The following is a 20,976-nucleotide window of genomic DNA, read 5'->3' as shown; positions in this document are numbered from 1 at the left end:
TTAGGGGGAGGACTCCTCACACTTTTCCCCTGCTCCAGCATGGGGTCCCACCCACGGGAGAGAGTTCTCCACAAACTGCTCCATCTTGAGTCCTTCCCACGGGCTGCATTTCTTCACGGACTCTTCCAGTGTGGGACCTTTCCATGGGGTGCAGTCCTTCAGGAACAGACTGGTCCAGCATGGGTCCCCCATGGGGTCAGAAGTCCAGCCAATAAACCTGCCTCAGTGTGGGCTCCTCTCTCCACAGGTCCACAGGTCCTGCCAGGAGCCTGCTCTAGCATAAGCTTTCCATGGAGTCACAGCCTCCTTTGGGCATTCACCTGCTTTTGAGTGGGGTCCTCCATGGGTCTGCTCCACTGTGGACCCCATGGGCTGCAGGGGGACTGCCTCAGGTTTGTGTTGTCCACAGGTTGCAGGGGAACCTCTGCTCTGGTGCCTGGAGCGCCTTCTCCCCCACCTTCTTCACTGAGCTTGGTGTCTGCAGAGTTGTTTCTCTCACACATTCTCTCTCCTCTAGATCACTTCAGGTTTTTGGGGTTTCTTTCCATTCTTACATAAGTTATCACAGAGGCACTAGGCATTACCACTTTCTCTGATGGGCTCGGCTTTGGCCTGCAACAGGTCTGTCTTGGAGCTGTCTGGCATTTGCTCTATGGGACAGAGTGGAAGCTTCTAACAGGTTCTCACAGAAACCACCCCTGTAGCCCCCCTGCTACCAACACCTTGCTATGCAAACCCAATACAGTGATAAGGGAGACAAGGAGGGAAGCTGGAGCTCTTCAGCCGCTAATTGATGGGCCATTAGGAAACTGCAGGTGTGGCTTTGAAGTGGGTCAGGCTGAGCTTTCTAAGTGACAAGAAGTGACAATACCAACATGAGGACTATGGGTGTCTGAGCAGGGATCTGCGGGACTAGGTTACACTTACTAAGTAATGCTTAGGGGAAGCGCCAAAGGTGGGGCGAGGGGGAGGAAGGGAGGACTGTGAAGGAGCAAGGGCAAGCCATGCAGAGAGGGAAGGGTAAAAGGTGGAACCTGCACCTGAGCAGGGACTGCTCAGTGCACTTGTTGGGATGATCCTCGTGCTTGATCACCACAGTCGTGTCCCCCCCCCCCCCGCCTGCTTATCAAGTCCTTCCTTAACCATCCTTCTGTCTATCTTCGCTCCCTTTCCCATGTCTGAGTGCCAGTAAACACAGAAACTGGTGTGAGAGAGACATCTGGGTGCCAGTAATGGGACAAAAAAACAATGGTATTGTAGGCCTGGGTGTCAGCAACCAGATGGACCACGGGGGTGTGCTGCAAGGTCTAAGTGCCAGTAACTGGAGAAGAGGCCTTTGGTCTCAGGGCCTGTCAGTCTCTGTGCCAGCAGCTGGAGGGACTGGGGTGCAAGCAAGCTCTGAGCACCAGCAACTGGAGAGGGAAGAACACGTCACAGGGGTCATGCTTCTTGCTGTCAACATCTCGAGAGACCACATTGCACACATATGTGAGGCAAGTCTAAAAACCAGTGACTGGAGGGATCTCAGTGTGTTTCAAGTTTTCTTTAGTGTATTGAACCCAATGTGCATGGGTGTATATGTGGAATTTGGTAGCATATTTCGAGCTGACCTAACCAGTGAGTGGGAGGAAAACTTGGATCTTAATTCTGAGACAGAGGTGGGTAAGGGAGTGCAGCACCCACTCATGGACACTAAGTAGGCTGATATTACCAGCCTGTGGTAATGTTTGAGGGATCCAGGAGTGTGGGGGTGATTTTAAGAGGCATGGGTGATTTCATGCATCTGCTTGCTAGTGAAATCAGGCTGGCCTTGCCACAGAGGAGAACCCAGGTGCTGGGTAACAGGGCCCAGGCTCCAGGTAGGGCTATTCTATGGACTGAGGGCCTGTGATGATATTTGAGGGATACATGAATATGAGTGTGCTTATGGTTTGAGGGGGGCTGTTTTCACTGGGGAATTGTAAGTCACAGGCATGCTGGAGACAGTCAAATGAGAGGCCACTTAGGTGATGAAGAGACTGCAACATCCCCAATACAGTGATAGACTGAGGAGATCTCATCAATGTGTACAATTATCTGAAGGTATGGAATTATTAGTAAAATTAAGGGTTTACATCTGAAAATTAAGGTTTATATGAAAAACATAGCAGTGTTCACCCATTGAGAAAAAGCATGAAATCAAAAGGAGCTCTGAGGATGGGACACAGCTGCAGCAGGCATGCGAGGAATCCACTAACACAGCAGCTCCCTGCAATGTACCGTAGAGGATGGAGCAGAGTGGAGATTCCGTGGCCCTGCTCCGTGATGATAAAGTAGGAATAAATGGTTCTCTAGAACTGATAAGCAGCTCATCTGGCCCCCTGAGCCAACAGGTGTTCGAAAGCTTGCCAAAGTGCTATCCTCTCGTGAACTTTGTTCATTTTAATATCATTTTAATACCAAAACACACCTCCACCCCAAAGGCTACCCGCCTCCGAGGTGCGACCACCCCTCTTTGAGTCTGCGCTCTCAATTTTTCGTAAACTATGCCTTTAAACGTGAAGCGAGAGAATTTTGCACCAATCGTGATAAAAGGTATGTATGACTACAGTCACTCAAACTCCACCTTAAAGGTAGAAAGGATATAAAAATAGCCAGGGAAATGGGGGATTTTCGGAGAAGAAGATAACACCATGGATTTTCAGAGGAGAAGAAGATAACACCATGGATTTTCAGAGGAGAAGAAGATAACACTGTGAGCAAGTCAAGGGAACTCCACCTCAGACTGCCTCTGACAACCGGGATTGGCCGACGGGCTGAGCCTTGCTGCTCCCTCGCTTGGGACACCTTGGGTGAGACTCAAACTAAGCGCTTTTCTTGGTAATAGTTACTCCCTAATATTTATAGCCAGGCTGTATTATTTATAACCTTTTCACACATTTTATATTTGCACGTGCTTTCTTGCAGACAGTCACTATCACCGGCAATTCAAAAAACATATATGCCTGTTGCACAAATAAAACTGCACTGTTTAAGTAGCCAGTGGTCACAGTTTCTCACTGAACGCGACCAAACGTGGCCGTGCTAGTTCATGAGCACGACTGGACTGAAGGTGCAGACTGCTATTAGTGTGTCCAGAATCGTGGTAGTTTAATATACATATTAAACGCGACTGGACTGGTAGTGGCAAATTGGATATCACTCAGAATTTAAACCTAGCTGCACCTAGCCTCTCACTCCAGTGAGGAGAGTTAGAACACAAGGATGTTTATTTTCTGCCAAATTAACGTGACAGAAGGGAGTCTATGAAGAAGGCAGAGAGGGTTCTATGGTGTCCAGTGACAGAACAAGAGGCATCTGGCACAAAGTGAAACAAAGGAGTCTCTTTTATCATAAACAATGTTTTACTGTGAGGGTGAGTGAGGACTGGCACAGGATGCCCAAAGAGGTTCTAGAGTCTCCTTTCCTGGAGGCACTCAAAAGCCATCTGGACACCGTTTAGGCAACCAGCTCTAGGTAAGCCTTTTTGAGTAAGGGGTTAGACCAGGTCACCTCCAGAGGTCCCTTCCAAATTTAATAATTCTATGTTTGTGTAACATGAGACATGAGGAGAGACTGAAAGAAATTACCTGCTTCAGTCTTCAAAGGAGAAGCTAAAGGGAGAGTTTTTTAATCTTCTGACACTTAACTGGAGGATGAAGAGAGAATGGAACCTCTGGAACTAAACTCGGAGAAAAACTGGAGGAAGCCAAAAGGAGCGAAAATCTTCCTAAGCATAGTGATAGAAAGAAAGGCAATGGGCACAGTGTGGAACAGGGGAAAATTTTACTGGAAGTTAGGAATTTATTTTGTTTGTACCCGTGAGGTTGGAGCATTAACGTAGATGGATCCCAGTAAGAATGACACTCTGGCTGCAGAAGGTGTTGTTGAAAATACAATTGATTGGAGATAATACAAGGAGGAAAAGGGGGATAGCATAGGTTATCTTCTGCCCCTTCAGATGCTGGCAAGTCATTATTATGGATCATGAACTGGACCTTGATTCACAGTTTGTAACATGCTGCAAATCTTACCTGTGCTGAGATTCACTGACATTGTCGTCTTTGGAGTCGCCATGGGATTTTGTTAGAAATAGACAACATTTCTACTGTCGATCAAATTAACATTTGTATGAAAACATGATGTTTCGCTCCTACATAAAGACAAAGTGTGAGATAATAATGGAAGACTGGCAAGAAGGATTGTAAACACACTCAAGTGACTTGCAGCTGAGGTGTAGAAAAAGAGATACACCGTACTAATCGTTGTGTAGTCTTGTGTGCTTGACAAGTAGGACAGCTGTGTTTAGGTAACATAAGCCTGTGATAGACTCAGAGGCACCTTATCAAACAAGCTTGAGATTCCTGCCCTGGGAAAGATCAAACCACAGTGGAAAGCTACACCTGTGTGTATCCTTGATACACAGGTGACAGCAGCAGCTTCAGTAACTCACTCTCTCTAGCAAGGACAGAGATCCACAGTGCCTGCACTACCACTTTGCTTGTGTGCCTTTGCCCAAGTGCTGCTTCAGACATCCCCTGGTTTGTGAGGTAACAAAAATGAATTCACTCTTTGCATTTTGTCTGTGGTTTTGTGGTTGTTCCTGCGTCCTGCCTGTGTTGGCTCACACAAAAGGACATGCTTGTGACATCATTGCCAAGAGCCAAGTGGTATATACAGCACAGCATAGATCTGTGCCTACTCAAGACAGCTGTCATGCAGATCCCCAGCTTCACCATGAACGATCATCTTCTGGACACTATGGGCCACTACAGGCAGGCAGGTAGATACACTGGTTCAGGAGGTATTTTTGTGTGGATAGGAGGAGAATTCTTATACTACCTGGAGTGTTTAAAAGGGACAGTTGGGGTCTGCAGGGCTTTGAGTGTCACTCATCAGGTGTGAGAACTACATCCTAGAGATGTGCTGAGGGAGGTGTGAGAGCAGACATTGTGATGGAGCCAGGTGTAGCTCAGCCTGATAAAGTATTAAGGATGGTGAGAAAGGAGACACAAGCATTGAGAAAAGAGAGACTCCCAGTGATGTGGTCCTGTGGTCAGCAAGGATGATTGCATATTGAACACTATGTCTCAGTAGAAATCCAAAATCTTCACCTTCCTGTACAAGTCCTATGTCTGCTGTGAAGCCTAAGAAGGCAGATACATCTCAGGAATCTCTCGGAGAGTAAGCTCCAGCCTGCTTTTCCACCTGGGAAAGACTGTCTCTGCCTCAGGACCCTCCACATCTCTAGAAAGCTCATTTTACAACTTGAGGAGGTGCAGCACTTCCATAAGAATATTATTATTAGAATTATCACTACTTGTATCATTGTTCACCTGATTGTGGAGGGTGTTTAGAGCAAAAGCCACGTTAGACTCAACCAAAATGAACACTTTGTTATCTCTGCTGTGACTGCTGCATAGGATTACTCTGAAGTCAATCTGGAAAGGAGCTGGCAGTAGGGGTCTCTACCTGCCAACCCCCCTGCCCGTTCACATGCTTTGTCAGCTCTGGGGTGCATGGCTGCCCCATCCCCACCACTCAGAGTGCAGCACTCCAGTGGGTGTCCCATCTGCTCCCTGGGTGTGAGAGGGTGACCTACTAACCCCTGATCCTCTTCCCTGCTGACCCCTCCCCCTTTTACCTATGGAATAAGTTGTCCTTACCACCTCTGGGCTTGTGGCATCCAGCAGCCCTGCTGGAGTCAGGTTCCTTTCTTGCACTGTGGGTTATTCCACGGAAACAAGACACAGCTAGAAGCCCTGGGCTGCCACACAGCAGGATTCGTCTCCTGTTTTGGGAGATCTGAAGGGGAGATGTTGTTTCCAGGTGGCTGAGGAGACAAAGGGCAGAAGTGAGAGAAACAGAGGAGACTTTTGTCCCTAGTGAGCTGAGGACCCCAGGGGAAGATGTGCAAGCTCATTGGGGAAGAGTCCTCCAGTCTCCCAAATGGCCCAGAAGTGGCTGTGCAGAAGAGCAGGCAATTCTATCTGTGTAGTTGATGACCTCACAGTGAGATGACTGGGAACTGCCCCTTCCCATGAGTGGGGTCCCCAGAGTTCTTAGGGACCCTCGTGGAAATGTTCAGAGGGCCACTGGCTGAAGGAGCCACAGGTGTGGCTGCTGCAGGAGGGAGAAACCCAGAAGCAGCATTTCAGGCACAGGAAGAACAGATCGCTGCTCTGCCCTACTTCTTTCTTTGCTCCCTCAAGAGTCGTTTCCGGTAGCTCTGTTATCTTGGGGCTGGGAGGTGGTTTTCTGACTCTCTCTCACTCACCCAACAGGGAGGTTGGTCTCAGCATGCACCTCGGATATCTCATCCTCATGGCCTTCCTGGGGCAATTGCTGGGTAAGTCCTTGCTTTTCATCAACACACACTTCTTCCCCCCAGGAAACGCTTGCCAGCTTTATCAGGTCCATGCAGGAAAATACCCTTGAACAGCAGGAAAATGTTGGGAAATATGGTTGTATATTTGTGGCTTAACACCAGTTCTCTCAAGGAACTCTTCCATTTGGAAAGATAAGAGAAGAGAGAGAAGAGATACCTCAGACGCCTTATCTATCTTATCCCTCCTATTTGATCCATCTCTCTCTGCCTCTCTCTGCAGGTCTGCCTGCTGTCAGCTTAGGAGATCTCAGCTGTCTCTGTAAATCCATGTTTCTGTCTTTCCACGACAAATTAGCAGATCCTGTCAAAGCTGCCACAGGGACTTTAAAGCTCTCTTTCCACTGACATTAATAGGGTGCCCCAGGCTGCACCCTTCTGACTCGCACATACCTGCCATGGCCTCCAGTTTTCTTCTGGCTGCCAACACAACCAGGGCTCCCTAATTCCAGGCTCAGCTTTGCAAGTACTCAGGGAGCTAGGAGCCTTCAGAGATGACAGGAATGGGGAAGCAGAACGAATCTTTGTGCTATAGCTCCATGGGCCACTGAACTGGCTGGAGGAGTGCTGATCCCAGCACACAAACAACAGACATGACAGGCTATTCTCTAGTCATCTACTGCTGCTTAGGAGCAGGAGCAGGGAGGACGAGCAGGGACACTGTACAGTTATCGTCACAGTCCACACTAGGTTGAGAGTTCTGAGCTCCTACCCAAAGTCTCTCTCTACCTGAGTGTCTGAAGGCCTCAGGATTTTCCTACAGGTCAGGGAACCTTCTCCACCAGGGTATTGCATACATTCCTGCTTTTTCTTCCCAAAGCCCTTCCCTGAGGAGCTGCTGACCTTCGCTTTCTTCCAGGCACCATGGGGCAGACCACCATCAGCCAGCAAGGACAAGTCACAGTGAAGCAGAGAGACACCTTCCAAACAACCTGCACCTACCAAACCTCCTCCCTTTACGCTCTGCTTTGGTACCAGCAGAAGCAAGGCCAAGCCCCACAGCAGATCTCGTATCACACAGCCGTTGGCCCCAAACAGAGTGGCCGTTTCACCACGTTGCTGAACACCACAGAGAAATACAGCCTCCTGCAGCTGGAGGAAGTTGAGGTCTCTGACAGTGCCTTGTACCTCTGTGCTGTGACACCTTGGTGCAGGGAGATTCCTTGGCTGTGCAACAACCCAAGGGAGGGAGGGAATGTGTCTGTAGTGCAAGGCTGAGTTTGGTGAAACGGGCCCTTAGTTTTCCCCTGGCAGAACTGCTTCCCCTGTGCACCCAGAGCTCTGCACTCCAAGATCCTCTTTCAGGAGGAGCCAGTGTCCATGGCTTGAAAGGAAGAAGATGGTGAAGAACTCTCAGAATCCCTCATTTTCACCATATGTTACATGGCAATGCGGGAGGTTGGGATCACTTGTACAATGGTTCCTTGCTGCTGCTTTTTGCTTTCTGGTTTTCCTTGCTGCACATTGCTTATTCAGAGTTTCCAGTGGGCCTGTCTCTTAGAGTACCTGGTCTGGGATGTGCCCCTCAGAGGTATCTGAGGTATTTGAACTCAGAGGTTCAAAGTATGATGAAAAACATAAAGACCACTCTATCTGGCAATGCTCCTTCCTGGATTACATGATTGCAACAATTTTGAATACTAATCAGAACCACCTTCTGACCCTTACAGTTGCTGTGTGGCTGTGTGCTGAAATCTGGAAGACCTGCTCTCCTCAGTGCACTGTATTTATCCTTGGAGCCCTTCTCATGCTCTACCTTGTGCGATTCCCCACAGCCCTGCCTTATTTCTTTTGCAGTGGGAACAGGCTGTACAGCTCTATCCAAGATCTCAAAGGGGGAGCAGACCACCAGGTAGAGGTGGGCAACCGGCCCTGCCAGCAGAAGAGCTGTCCTGAGGGAAAGTTGCTTCATGTCTGCGGGAAGGCCAAGCATGTCTGGTGGGAGGTGGGGGTATTTGAGAGGCATGAAGGCTGTGGTGTGTGGCGTGGCCAGGCTGATTTCAACATCAACCTGTGAGTTGCCTTAGCCCTGCACATCTGTGTAACTGCTGGACCAGGCAGGGAACTGTTTCAGGGGTGGAGGAAATATAGGTGACTTGCCCTTACTACCCTTGCCCTTGAGTGCAGGCTATGCTCCCTCTTTCTGGGCACAGGAAGGAGGATGAGGAGGAGAAGTGCTGGAGCTGTTTTAAAGGCTTTTTTTCACACCATCGTCACTCCTGCAACCTTTGAGGTCATGTGCTGGCTGAGCTTCATTTCCCAGCACTGGGCTATCCAAAGCAGGAGGAATTCCCTTCTTCACATGCTTGTGAGCTGCTAAGTTCTCAAAGCCTCCAGCAGTCCCAGGCTCCTCTCTAAAGGAACGCATTGGATAACCTACCTGTCTATGGGACATGCTCTGAGGCCAAGCGGACATATCTGAGCAGAGATGCCAGAATACAGGACTTGATCGCCACTGGCTGTGAAGGAGCTGACTATGTCTTCATCAGCTCCAAGGGACAGTGACTAGCAGGGCTCCACCACCCTGTGTCCCCCTCTCCCTTTCCTCTTCCTCTTGTGCCCCAACCTTATTGCCTGCCACCCAAGATAATGCCTTTCTTTTTCAGCAACTTGAGACAATGTGCATGAAGAAAAGGATATTGTGGAGGCAGAGGCTGGGATGCAGAAAACTTTAAAGACTGTTAAGTGGGAAAAAAATTTGCTTCCACAGGAGGCTGCCAGTGCAGGGAGAGCATCAGCAACTGCAGAAAGTCCACATCCTTTGCCCATAGTGAAGATCCCTCAGGGCATCCATCTTCCTGCCTGAAAGAAGGAGAGGGGCCAACAGATGCCCCAAGTTGGCTTTGGGGTTCTTACAGCTCAGAAGAACAGAAGACAAGAAAGAAGTGGGAGAGAATGGAAGACAAGGAAGTTAGACTTTGGCCATGTTTTCAGAAAGCACTAGCTGCCCTCCTTTGGAAGGGCAGCACTGGATGCTCAGCCTTTCGGAAATCAATGGCCGGCAGCTCAGTCCTCAGTCTGACGTAAGATTCTGGGTTCCTGGGGGTCCTTGTCCAGGCTGTCACCAGTAGCTTTGGCAGGGGAGGCACCTTCTGCTACCATACAGGCTGGAAATGCCAGAGAGGTCACAGCACCCAGAGTTGATGGGCACTCCATCACAGCTGAGGATACTGCCAATGACACCAGAAGTGGAGAATTCAATAATGGTGTTCTGTGTGAAGGAGCTGAGGATGTGACCGGGCAGAGTCACCACTACAGGAGGATGCTGGATGATGACGGTGGAGTTCTGGCACTGCCTGACACAAGGCTCATTACAGATGTTGGCCAGCCAGGTCAGGCCACAGGGCTTGGCATGACAGGCACTGGTCATAGCAGGACATGTCTCGGGTCCAGCAGTGCACCTGCGGGAGCAGTGCTCTATCCCAGGAACAAGAAGAAGTGGGTAATTGAAACCAAGGCTCCTTTGGAAGACACAGAAGCTGTTATATGACAAAAGAGTACTGACTGAAAATTTAAAAGCCTTCTCTATACCTTTTGATCATGGGCACATGCTGGAAACATCCATTTTCTGCTACCCTGGAAGGGTTTAGAAACAGTGGGAAAAGTTATTTCATAAAAAGTCTTTTGAGGAATCACAGAATGGTTGAAGTTAGAAGGGACCTCTGAAGATGACCTTGTCCAGCCACACTTCTGTAGCACAGCCGTCTAATGCAGGTTCCCCAGGACAATGTCCAGATCACTTCTGAATATCTCCAAGGAGGCAGAATCCACAAACACTCTGGCAAAATTGTGCCCGTGCTCCATCACCCTTACAAGTAAAAAAGTGTTTCCTGATGTTTCAGACAGACCCTCCCATGTTTCAGCCTGTGCCTGTTGTCTGTGGTCATGTGACTGGGCACCTCTGAGAAGAGCCTGGCTCTTTCTTCTTTCCACCCCCCCTTCAGATTTTTAGATACATTGGTAAGATCCACCCTGAGCACTCTTTTCTCCATGCTGAACAGTTCTAGCTCTCTCAGCCTTTCCTTATAAAAGAGATGTTCCTGTATGTTCATCCTCTTTATGCCACTTCATTGAACTGTCTTTCTTCCTTGTACTGGGGAGTGTAGACCCAAAACCAGTACTCCAGGAGTGATCTCACCAGTGCTGAGTAGAGGGGAACAATCACCCTCCTTGATCTTTTGGCAACACTCCTCTCAATGAAGCCCAGAACACTGTTGGCTTTCTTTGAGGCAAGGGCACATTTTGGGCTTATTGTCATCTTGGTGTCCAACAGGACAGAAGACCACCCAGGTCTTCTGCAAAGCTGCTTTACAATTGATCGATCCACAGCACATACTGGTGCATGGGGTTTTTCGTCCCCAGTGCAGGACTTTGCTTTTCCCCTTAATGAACTGCAGAAATTTCCTGTCAGCCCATTTCTCCCACCTGTTGAGGTCCCTCTGGATGGCAGCATGATCCTCTGGTGTATCAGCCACTCTTTCCAATTTAGCATCAACTGTGAAATTGCTAAGGGTACACTTTGCCCTGTCATCTAGATCATTAATGAAGATGTTGAACAGGATTTAAACAAGTATTGACCCCTGCAGACACCACTAGTTACTGGTCCCCAACTAGTCTTTGTTCCACTGATCATCGCCCAGTGGTTGAAAAGTGTTCATCCAGGTTTTCATCCACCTCAGTGCCTGTTCATCCAGCCTGTACACCAACAGCTTCTATATAAGCATCCCATGGAAGACAGTGTAGAAAGCTGTATAGAAGTCAAGGAAGACTATATCCACCACTCTTTTCTTGTCTACCAAGCCAGTCATTTCATCATAGCTGGATACCAGCATGGTCAAGCAGGACTTCCCCTTAGTGAATCCATGATGACTACAGCCTCTTGTCCTTCATGTGCCTGGAAATTGTTACCAGGATTAGCTGCTCTATCACTTTCCTAGGGTGTGTAAGAGCTCCAGCAGAGCACCTCTCCTTGTTGGCTCTTCTATTACTTGGGTAATGAAGTTGTTGTGAATGCACTCCAGGAATCTCCTGGCTTGCTTATATCCTGCTGTGCTGTCTCTCCAGTAGATACCGCTGTGACAGAAGTCTGCCTTAAGGACTAGTGCCTGTGAATGTGAAGCTGCTCCTATCTATCTGTAGAGGGCCTCATCTGCTTGTTCTTCCTGATCAGGCAGCCTTTGGCAGACACCCGTTAAAACGTCACCCTTACCTGTCTTCCCTTTAACCCTTACACACAAGGTCTCTGTTGGCTCATCATCCATCTGCAGGCAGAGCTCCATACACTCCAACTGCTCTTTCACAGAAAGGGCATCTTCTTATCATCATCATCTTCACAGCCCATCCTTCCAAAAGAGCCTGTAATCCTGCATTGCAACACCCCAGTCACAGGAGCCATCCTACCATGCCCCCGTGATCCCAACATCACAGCCTTGCAACTGCAAACACATCTCTAGCTCATTGCTTTTATTCCTCATACTGTGTGTATTAGTGCAGTGGCAGTTGACAGAGGCATCCCAGCATGTTGAATTCCTAGAAAGAGTTTTGGGGATTTCTCCATAATGCTGCCTTGTAGACACTTCCTCACTTACATGCAACTGCTAGAGGTGATCCCACTTTAGCCCTGTTTTCTTGGTCTTGTGATCCCTTTCTGGCACATCACCCAGGCGCTTTGCTCACTGGCTGCAGCTTACTCTCTCATTCCCCTGTCGTTGCTAGTTTAAAGCACTCCTTAACAGGTCAGCCATCCTACTAGCAAAGGTAACTTTACCCTGCTTGGTGAGGTGGACCCCCACCTCTTCTGAGCAGACACTGCTCTGAAACAAGGTCCCATGGTTGTAGGACCCAAAAACCTGTCGTCGACTGCAGTTCCACAGCCAATTATTAATCTGTTTTATCAGTGCCCTCTTCCTCACACCCTTTCCCTTCACCAGCAGGATTGAGGATAACACCACCTGGGCCCCCATGACCTGGACTACCTTCCTTCAAAGCTCTGTAATCACTTCTGATTCAGTCCAGGTTTTCCCTAGCAGTATCATTTTGCCCACAAGGAGTAACAGTGGGCCCTAGTAGACAGAGGGCTGAATGAGCTTTGTCAGTTCCTCCACAATGTCCTGGATCTGGGTGCCCAGCAGGCACCAAACCTCTCTAGATTATAGGCCACATTGGCAGACCAGTGCTTCTGCCCCCCACGGCAGCGAGGCACACGTTATGACCAGTCTCCACTTCTTCCTGGTGGTCATCTGTTTTGGTTTCGGCTGCCGCCGGCAACAAAAGCGCCACACGGCCGCCCCTCCCCCTGCCGCAGTGCGGAGGAGAATGGAAAGAAAGAGGCAGAAACTGGTGGGTCGGGATAAGGGCAGTTTAACAGAACAGCAAACAAAGGGAACAGGAACAACAACGATACAGATAAGGAGAAAATACGACACAAACTCGCACAACAGACCCTCTCTCCAGGACAGGACCGGGGCCGCGCGCTCCCGAGCCGTGGGTGAGTTCCCGCTGTGCCATCCCCCCCACCGGAACCCAGCGTGACGTCACATGGTATGGAATACCCGGCTCTGTTTGGCCAGGTGGGGTCAGCCCCCACCCCCCCAACTGTGCCCCTTCCTGGAGTCCAGTGAAAATTAACACTGTCCTGGCCAAACCCAGGACATCATCCATTGTTTAGAGTCAGGTGGACCAGATCCTTTGCTTGAAGGCACATCTGACTCGTCTTTAACTTGCAGGAGGGTGAACATATTTTGTAGCTGTAAGCCCTTAGGTGGGGCAGAAACCTTCTGCTTTGTGCCAGAAGTCACCAGCTTCCATCCCTCAACTTCTCCTGAACTTGCACTTACCTTGTCTAGCTAGCGGTATACACTGCCTGCTTCTCCATTGAATTTGGGGTCTGGCACTCTTGAAGCTGACGCATCTCAGGGAAAATCCTGTTTATCTCCCTTTTACCTTCTCTGGTGCTGCTCAGCTGGCTCACTTCACTTCACACAGCCCAGTCTTGTTTAACTTCTTCATCAAAGATCTGGATGAAGAGTTAGAATATACCCTCAGCAAGTTTGCTGATGACACAAAACTGGGAGGAGTGGTAGCTACACCAGAAGGCTGTGCTGCCATTCAGCATGACCTGGACAGGCTGGAAAGTTGGGCAGAGAGGAACCTGATGAGGTCCATCAAGGGCAAATGCAGGGTCCTGCACCTAGGGAGGAACAACCCCATGCATCAGTACAGGCTTGGGGTGGACATGCTGGAGAGCAGCTCTGCGGAGAGGGACCTGGGTGTCCTGGTGAACGATAGGTTGACCATGAGCCAGCAGTGTGCCCTGGCTGCCAAAAAACTAATGGGATCCTGGGATGCATTAGGAGGAGTGTGGCCAGCAGGTAGAGGGAGGTTCTCCTTCCCCTCTACACTGCCCTGGTGAGGCCCCATCTGGAGTACTGTGTCCAGTGCTGGGCTCCCCAGTTCAAGAAAGTTGAGGAGCTGCTGGAGAGAGCCCAGTGGAGGGCTAAGAGGTTGATGAGGGGACCGGAGCATCTCTCCTATGAGGAAAGGCTAAGAGAGCTGGGCTTGTTTAGCCTAAAGAAGAGAAGGCTGCGAGGGGACCTTATAAATGCTTATAAATATCTGAAGGGTGGGTGTCAGGAGGATGGGGCCAGACTCTTTTCAGTGGTGCCCAGTGACAGGACAAGGGGCAACAGGCACAAACTGAAGCACAGGAAGTTCCGTCTGAACATGAGGAAGAACTTCTTCACTCTGAGTGTGATGGAGCACTGGAAGAGGCTGCCCAGGGAGGCTGTGGAGTCTCCTTCTCTGGAGATATTCAAGACTCGCCTGGACAAGGTCCTGTGCAGCCTGCTGTAGGTGACCCTGCTTCGGCAGGAGGGTTGGACTAGATGACCCACAGAGGTCCTTCCAACCCCTACCATTCTGTGATTCTGTGATTCTGTGATTCTGTGATTCCCTTACCGACTGAAGTATGCTGACCGCTTGCTGTTTGTTATGTCTAAGAATATTGTGTGGTGTTGCTGCCAACTGCCGTATCAGGAAGCGCTTTGTAAATATCCTTTTGACAAATTTGTGGACAGCTTGCCTGGGAGTCTTAGTGATAACCGTTTTTATTCCACTAATAAAGAAAATACGGTTGTGATTGATGATTTGAGAAAGTCTTCTTCTGAAAGCAATCAAATTGAGAAAGCAATTACGAAGTAAGTTGTCATAGGAATCTTAGTATCCTGGACACTGTCCAGAATGTTTTTTGCTGGGGTAAAAAGAGCTGTCCCATCAGTCTCAACACAAACTATGTGGTGCTATTTAAGAACCCCCACTCTAATCTCCAGATGGTGTCCTGAGCCAGATTGATGCATCCTGGCAAGGCCTGGTTTTTTTAGAGGCATTTGAATATGCTGTGAAGGCACGGAAAGGGTACCTCATTGTCCATCTAAGCACTTCTGCTCCAGAGGCTTTTAGGCAAATAGCTGGTCTTTTCCCACCAGACTTTTCTGCCATTTACATATTTGGGAAAAAAAAAGAAAAAAATATTGGCATTCGGCAATAAATAGTCAGAACCAGACTGACAGACTGTGTTGCTGCCCGTGCAGACTTGGAAACATAATGTCTTACTGTCTGAAGTCTAACCTGTCCCCCCTGGAGCTGTTTTTCCACTTCTGCCACTGGCAGAGGAAAGTGCTCTGTCTGGTGACCTGATAAAGTCCATTTCTGAATTGCCCTGAATGCCTTACAGAGGAACATTGCATGGACTGTCCCTATGTACATGTCCTGAAAAAGGGATGCAAATCCATTAAAATCCTGAGTAATGAAACTGTGTCCTTCAAAGGAAAGAAGCAACCCATGAAGCAAGCTGGAGGTTTTGTTGATCCTCTTCTAAGTATTCCTCTTTTGCTCATCATGAGGCTTTTGGTAAAGCAGGGATGGACTATGAGGAAAAAGATTTCTGGCACCTGTAAATCAACTGGATCTACCCATGCTGCCGTTACCCAGAGAAGACATGAGGGCTGATATGGTCCACTCTTTGGATGCTGAAATGAGAAACTTTCTCCAGAAACCAAGTTTGATGACCTACAAGAAAGCTAAAATGTATACAGCTGCTCTTCAAAAGTCCTTATTCCACGAGAAGCAGAGGAATCAGTAGTGGGGAAAAATAACTCCTGCTTTTCCAGAAGAAATTAAGACAGAGGTGGAAAAGCCCCTGGAGACTCCTGAGGAGTCCAAACCTGTTGTTCAACAAGTGCCTGATAATGTGCATTAATGATATTAGAAGAATGCACAAGTGCTCCTGGGTAAACTAGGGCAGCACAAGCATATTTCTTCTTGGGAAAACTGAAGAAGTTTTGTATACAAATGAGACGGCATTAAGGAGTCCAGCCTGCTTCATATAGTCCAGTGTGTCCTTCAGACTTGTGGACCATCTAACCTGAAAACACCTAGAGACTGGAATGTTTTTTTGAAAACCCATGATGAATGTCTCATCTTCTGTTACGAGTCATACAAGAGCCAGAGTCTCTGAGAAAGAGTAAAAGTGACTGAAGAGGCCTGAGAAGTATCACACACACCACCTAGGAAGAGAAAGATACCTAAAACTCAGTGGTGCACCTTGTAAAGTCTACTATTGAAACTAAAATATTCATAGAACCGTGGAGTCACTCCCCTGTCATGGGGAGTTTTGCATTCACAAAATCTTCAAACTTTTCTATTTGTAGTTTCCTTTAAAAAACATGCTGGGGTAGGATGGGGCAGGCTGAGTTGGGCTGGGCTGAGCTTAAAGAGCACACACACAGTCTCGCAGTCAGGCTTGAAGTTCTATTTACAGATTACATTCATGAAAATTTTTACAAGAGATGCTGATCTGGGTCTTTTGGAACATGTTTTAAGTAGCTATGGTCATGGGGAAAGCTCTATCTTCATATTTTACAAAATGCATCAGTATCTTATCATCTTGTACTAGACTGTTAGAATACAGTTTTAAAACCTGTTGAAAAGGTAATCCTTTGTTATGGCGATACAGGAAAAAGACACAGTTGTATCTACAGGCTTTGGAGGGAGGATGCTGCAGTTGCTTCCTCTGGAAAACAATATCCATAGCATTGTGTTTTAAAAAGGTCATGACACTTTCAGGAAAGAGAGCACTGTTTGGAGGGTTACTGCATGAGTTAAAAAACTGTGGTTTGATCTGCCATGAAAAGTGCTAGCCAGTGCTCTCCAGGCTGCTAATGTGGATGCATATTCACCACCATGCTCACTGGTCTTGGGAAAGCATGGGCCCTAGGGAGGCAGATGCTCGGGTAAGCACCTAGAAATATTTCCTTGGCATAGGGCTCTGCTGAGAAAAAACAAGAGAGTTGGTCCATCTCAGACTTCTATCTTAAACAGCAGATATTTCTACCCCAGAAACATCCACTGATTATTTCCGTGTGTGTAGAAGGTCTCAGTCCCAGGGTCAGAGCTGGGGCTGAGGCCCAGGCCAAGGCCAGACTCAAGAAAGACCTAAGTGAAGACTTCATCCAGCAACCGCTGCAGACTACCTTGGAGGCTGGCCAGGACAGGAGGACAACTGTAGCCCAGGCCAGACACAGGCACAGATACGGCAGAGCTGGGACAGGCCTGCACTAGGCCTGAGCTCTCATAGACTCCCTGGGCCAGGGGCCAAGCCCCAGCTGAGACCCATGGTTGCATTGGGTCTAGGTGGGCTTAGTCCTGATGCTCATTTTCATTGTGTTACCACCTGACCCAGCACTGCCTCCCAAAGAACCTGGCAGAAGAGGTGCCCCCCATTCTCACCCCATGCAGGAATGACCCAGTTCGTGCCCTGACCCTGTGGTGCTGGCGGTGTGTGAGTGCAGCTGAACAGCAGCAGAACAAACCTGGCAGAGAACTGCCCACAGCACAGGCACTGAAATGCAACCTGCTGAATCTTCAGCTCTCCTTTTCCAGCGCCTGCAAATCTCACACTCCACTACTCCTGATTTCAGGTACCAACAAGGATGGTTTGACACTGGTTTGGATTCTTAGTTTAATTCAATATGACAGTATTCAGAGTGCCTCAGCATAGCTGGAAGTCACCTCTCTGTTCCTCACCAGCCCAAGACATAGCAGTTGTCCCAAGTGCTAGAGAGTACAAAAGGATGGGGTTTGCTTTGCGTGCTCCTTCTTTGAGGCAAGGAGATATTACTGGTTCATTGTCAACCTGGTGTCCAGCAGGACCACCCAGGACATTTTCTGCAAAGCTGCTTTCCAACTGGGTGGTCCCCAGCACATACTGGTGGATGGGGTTGTTCCTTCCCAGGTGCAGGACTGTGCCCTTTGTGTCCAAAGGGGGAAGTGTGGGTGCCTTACCCTCCCACAGGTGCTGCACCAAATCAGCTGCTTCCCACTGTGGCTCTCAGGGTGTTCACATTGGTTGGGGAGTCTGTTACAGTCACCCGCACCACCATCTCCTTGCACCAAAATCCCTCCTTCTTATGGTACTGGTCATTGGGAGCAGTGAACTCAGGTACCAGTCAGGCACTGTCAGATCCGCCAAGAGTGGTGGCTGCTTTGTCCAAGGGAGGTTCACCACCTGGACAGATTTCAGCTGAGGATCTGTGATGTACAGGAGCAACCCCACCTTGCAGCCTCAGCTGACAGAGTGTATTACTGCAGAATTAGATGCACAGCAGTGAAGACTCCTTTCTCCACTGTATGCAAGTGTCCACCAAAATAAGAAACACAGTAAAACTATTGATTTGCCAGGAAGATGGAGAGAGAGAAATATGCTGCCCAGGAGAAGTTATTCCGAGTACCAGGGCTGCTCCTTGGCACCTCTCTGCTCTTCAGCTCCAAACACCAGGATTTTGCCTCCCGCCCTTGTCCCTGCCCCAGTCCCTGTCCCTTTCCTTTCCACTGTGCCAGCAGTGGCTGGGAAGCCCCAAGCCCTGCCCTTATTCCTTGTGCAGCTGTAGAGCTGCACTGGGGATGGGGCTGCAGATTCCCCCACTCCACTGCTCCACCAGCCTGCCCTGCCCCAGCCATCACTGAGCCAACACATCAGAATCAGACTACACCCTCCTGTTCTAAGAATTTATATGTTCACCCATTAAAATATCTTTCTTTCCCCCTTACCAGTTTCCTCCCTGTGTCTCCGAGTCCTTGTGCACCGAAAATTACTGAATAGCTTCTTTCGAAAGAGGAGGCTAAACTACGAGAAACCTGAAACCTTTTGAAAAGAACACTACACCTGCATTTCCCAGAGCTGTGAACGTTACAAGGAGCCGTTGTGCTTTCAGAAGCCCTCCCACAAACAAAGAGCACACAAAAGCAGATACAACCCTACAGCAAGGGAAAGATGTTCCCTCACAGAGTAAATCTTACTAAGGGAGATGGAAACACAGGGAAAAGTGCAGGAAGCTACTGAGACTGTCCACTCTCTGCTGTGAAGACAAGCAAAGATAAAAGGTGAATGGGCCTCATTCTTGCTCTTTTCACCCCAGAGGTGTGACTGTCCAACACGCTCTGGTACGCTCTGCAGGATGCAGCCATTTCACTGTGCTGCCAAGAGTGCCTTGTTCTGTACTGGGCTGTCAGTCTCCTGAGGGACAGGGATTCTGGAGCCGGGAAAAATGATCTTCTCCATGGCTGTGCCAACATGTGTCCTGCTAATCCAGTCAGGTGGGTGTATTCTTCCATTTCCTATTGTCTCCTACATTTTTTAGTAGACTAAGCAGAGGTCTGTGCTGACAAGAGGATGAAGTGAGGGAGAAATGCAGAGAGGCGATGGAAGTAGATATCTGAACTTTTGTTTTCTATAGAAAGACAGAAAGGTTTGAGGCAAACGCAGCCTTAAACACAGAGTAAGTGAGAGAAAGAAGCAAGCTGCTCCAGAGACGCTTTTCCGCCTGTGTTGCAGGTCTTGTTGGAGGTGACCCCCAGAAGAAATTCTTCTCTGAGTTGTCAGCCATAGTTGGGCAGCAAGTGGTTCTGCCCTGCCAGTTCAAGACCGATGACGGTGACAGCACTTTGAATTTCTTCTGGTACCGCCAGCTCCCGGGGAAAACTTTGGAATATCTCCTGCAAGCATTTAGAGCTTCAGGGAATGACAAGTTCCGCAATGGCAAATTCTCTGTGGTGGTCTACGAAAATAAAACAGCCCCCTTAGAAATAGCGACTGTCTCTTTCCAGGACACTGCGATATATTACTGTGCTCTGAAACACCACATTAAGCTAAGCCTCATTTCCGCTTGTGCAAAATCTGCATTGCCAGAACAGCACAGGAGGGGTGAGGCTCTGTGTCTTCTATTCTTGGCAGTGCTTTCATCCCTGAAATGATCTTCTCCTTCTTATACCAACCTTTCCAATATCTGCCATTCCAATTCCTCCCTACTTTTCTCAAAGATCCCATCTGTGCAGAGGTGTTCAGTCAAGGGACTTAGAAATCCAGGACCATGGGACTGTTCACAGATGAGTCCAGACACTCTTACCTTTCCTCGCTTCCTCACACCAGAGCCAACACTCCTCAAGGTGATGACCAACACCCTGGGACATAACCTCCAGTTGCCACATCAATCCTTACCTGCTCTTGGTTCCTCCGGGAGCTGATGCTGCAGAACGCAGTGCTGCTGGGGTGACAGCATCCTGGCCAAGGTCTTGACCTTGTGGGCAGAGACAGGGAATCCATGTCTCTGCTTTGCTCCTGGCCAGATCTAGCCCTCTACACAGCTACGTGATGGACCACAGACCCTCATCTTGCTCCACATTGCAGAGCAGCCAAGGAACAGTAAAACAGCTTTTATCTTAGTGCTGCAGTACTGGGCAGGGTATCCCTCTCTCTGTGCCGCATATGCTTCAGTGATGACATCCCCCCACACCACAGTCATCATAAAGTCGACTTCTTTGGAAAACACTAATCAAGAGAAAAGCTAAAGAAAGCGTACTAAAACTAAGAAATACCTAAGCTACCAAAAGTATTGCAGCCCATGAGGCAAGAGGCTCTACATACTAATAAAAGGTACCCCCTAACACTTGCCCTGAGATCATCAGATAATGATGATTGATATAGATGAAGATGAATAAGATGAAGAGGTTGAAGGTGAAGATGATGAAGATGAAGATGAAGAAGATGAAGAAGATGATGATGATGATGATAATAATGGAGTTCCTCCAGGGTTATACTCACTGTTTCGTAGCACCAGGGACCCAAATGCAATTTGGTTTGGGCAGCCTGGAGCCCAGGCAGGACTCAGCCTGTTCAATAGAACAGGCCAGGGAGCCTCCTGCAGCCACTAAGCTGCTGTCTCTCACATGAGGTTTTCCCACCAGGACAACCACAACTGCAGTATACTGGGCATCACCACACTGAATCTGAAGGACAATTTCTTGTGTCCTGGCAGGAATGACAGGACACAACACCCAAGGATGCCCTGGAAATTCCAACTACTTTTACCACCTCTGAGATTTTGGGTTCACAGTTGGCACACAGCAGACCAGTGCCAAGGCTGTAACAAGGCTCTGACTGGAGCATAGGGTGAGGTGGTGGTGGGGCAGGCAGAGGTGACTGGCAGGGCACATATGAAAAAAGTCAGGGGTACCTAAGA

The 20,976-nt window shown here is 48.7% G+C and overlaps 1 protein-coding gene across 1 annotated transcript in view; it reads left to right on the top strand.

Moving 5' to 3' along the window:
• Positions 1 to 20,976, top strand: part of LOC104330583 (M1-specific T cell receptor alpha chain-like) — a 215,742-nt gene that overhangs the window by 5,258 nt on the left and 189,508 nt on the right. The gene's annotated exons all lie outside the window — the stretch shown is intronic.

The sequence above is a fragment of the Opisthocomus hoazin genome, chromosome 26, assembly GCF_030867145.1.
Source record: "Opisthocomus hoazin isolate bOpiHoa1 chromosome 26, bOpiHoa1.hap1, whole genome shotgun sequence".
Taxonomy (NCBI): domain Eukaryota; kingdom Metazoa; phylum Chordata; class Aves; order Opisthocomiformes; family Opisthocomidae; genus Opisthocomus; species Opisthocomus hoazin.
The sequence above is the reverse complement of the archived record's forward strand: the minus strand, read 5'-3'. Positions and strand labels throughout refer to the sequence as shown.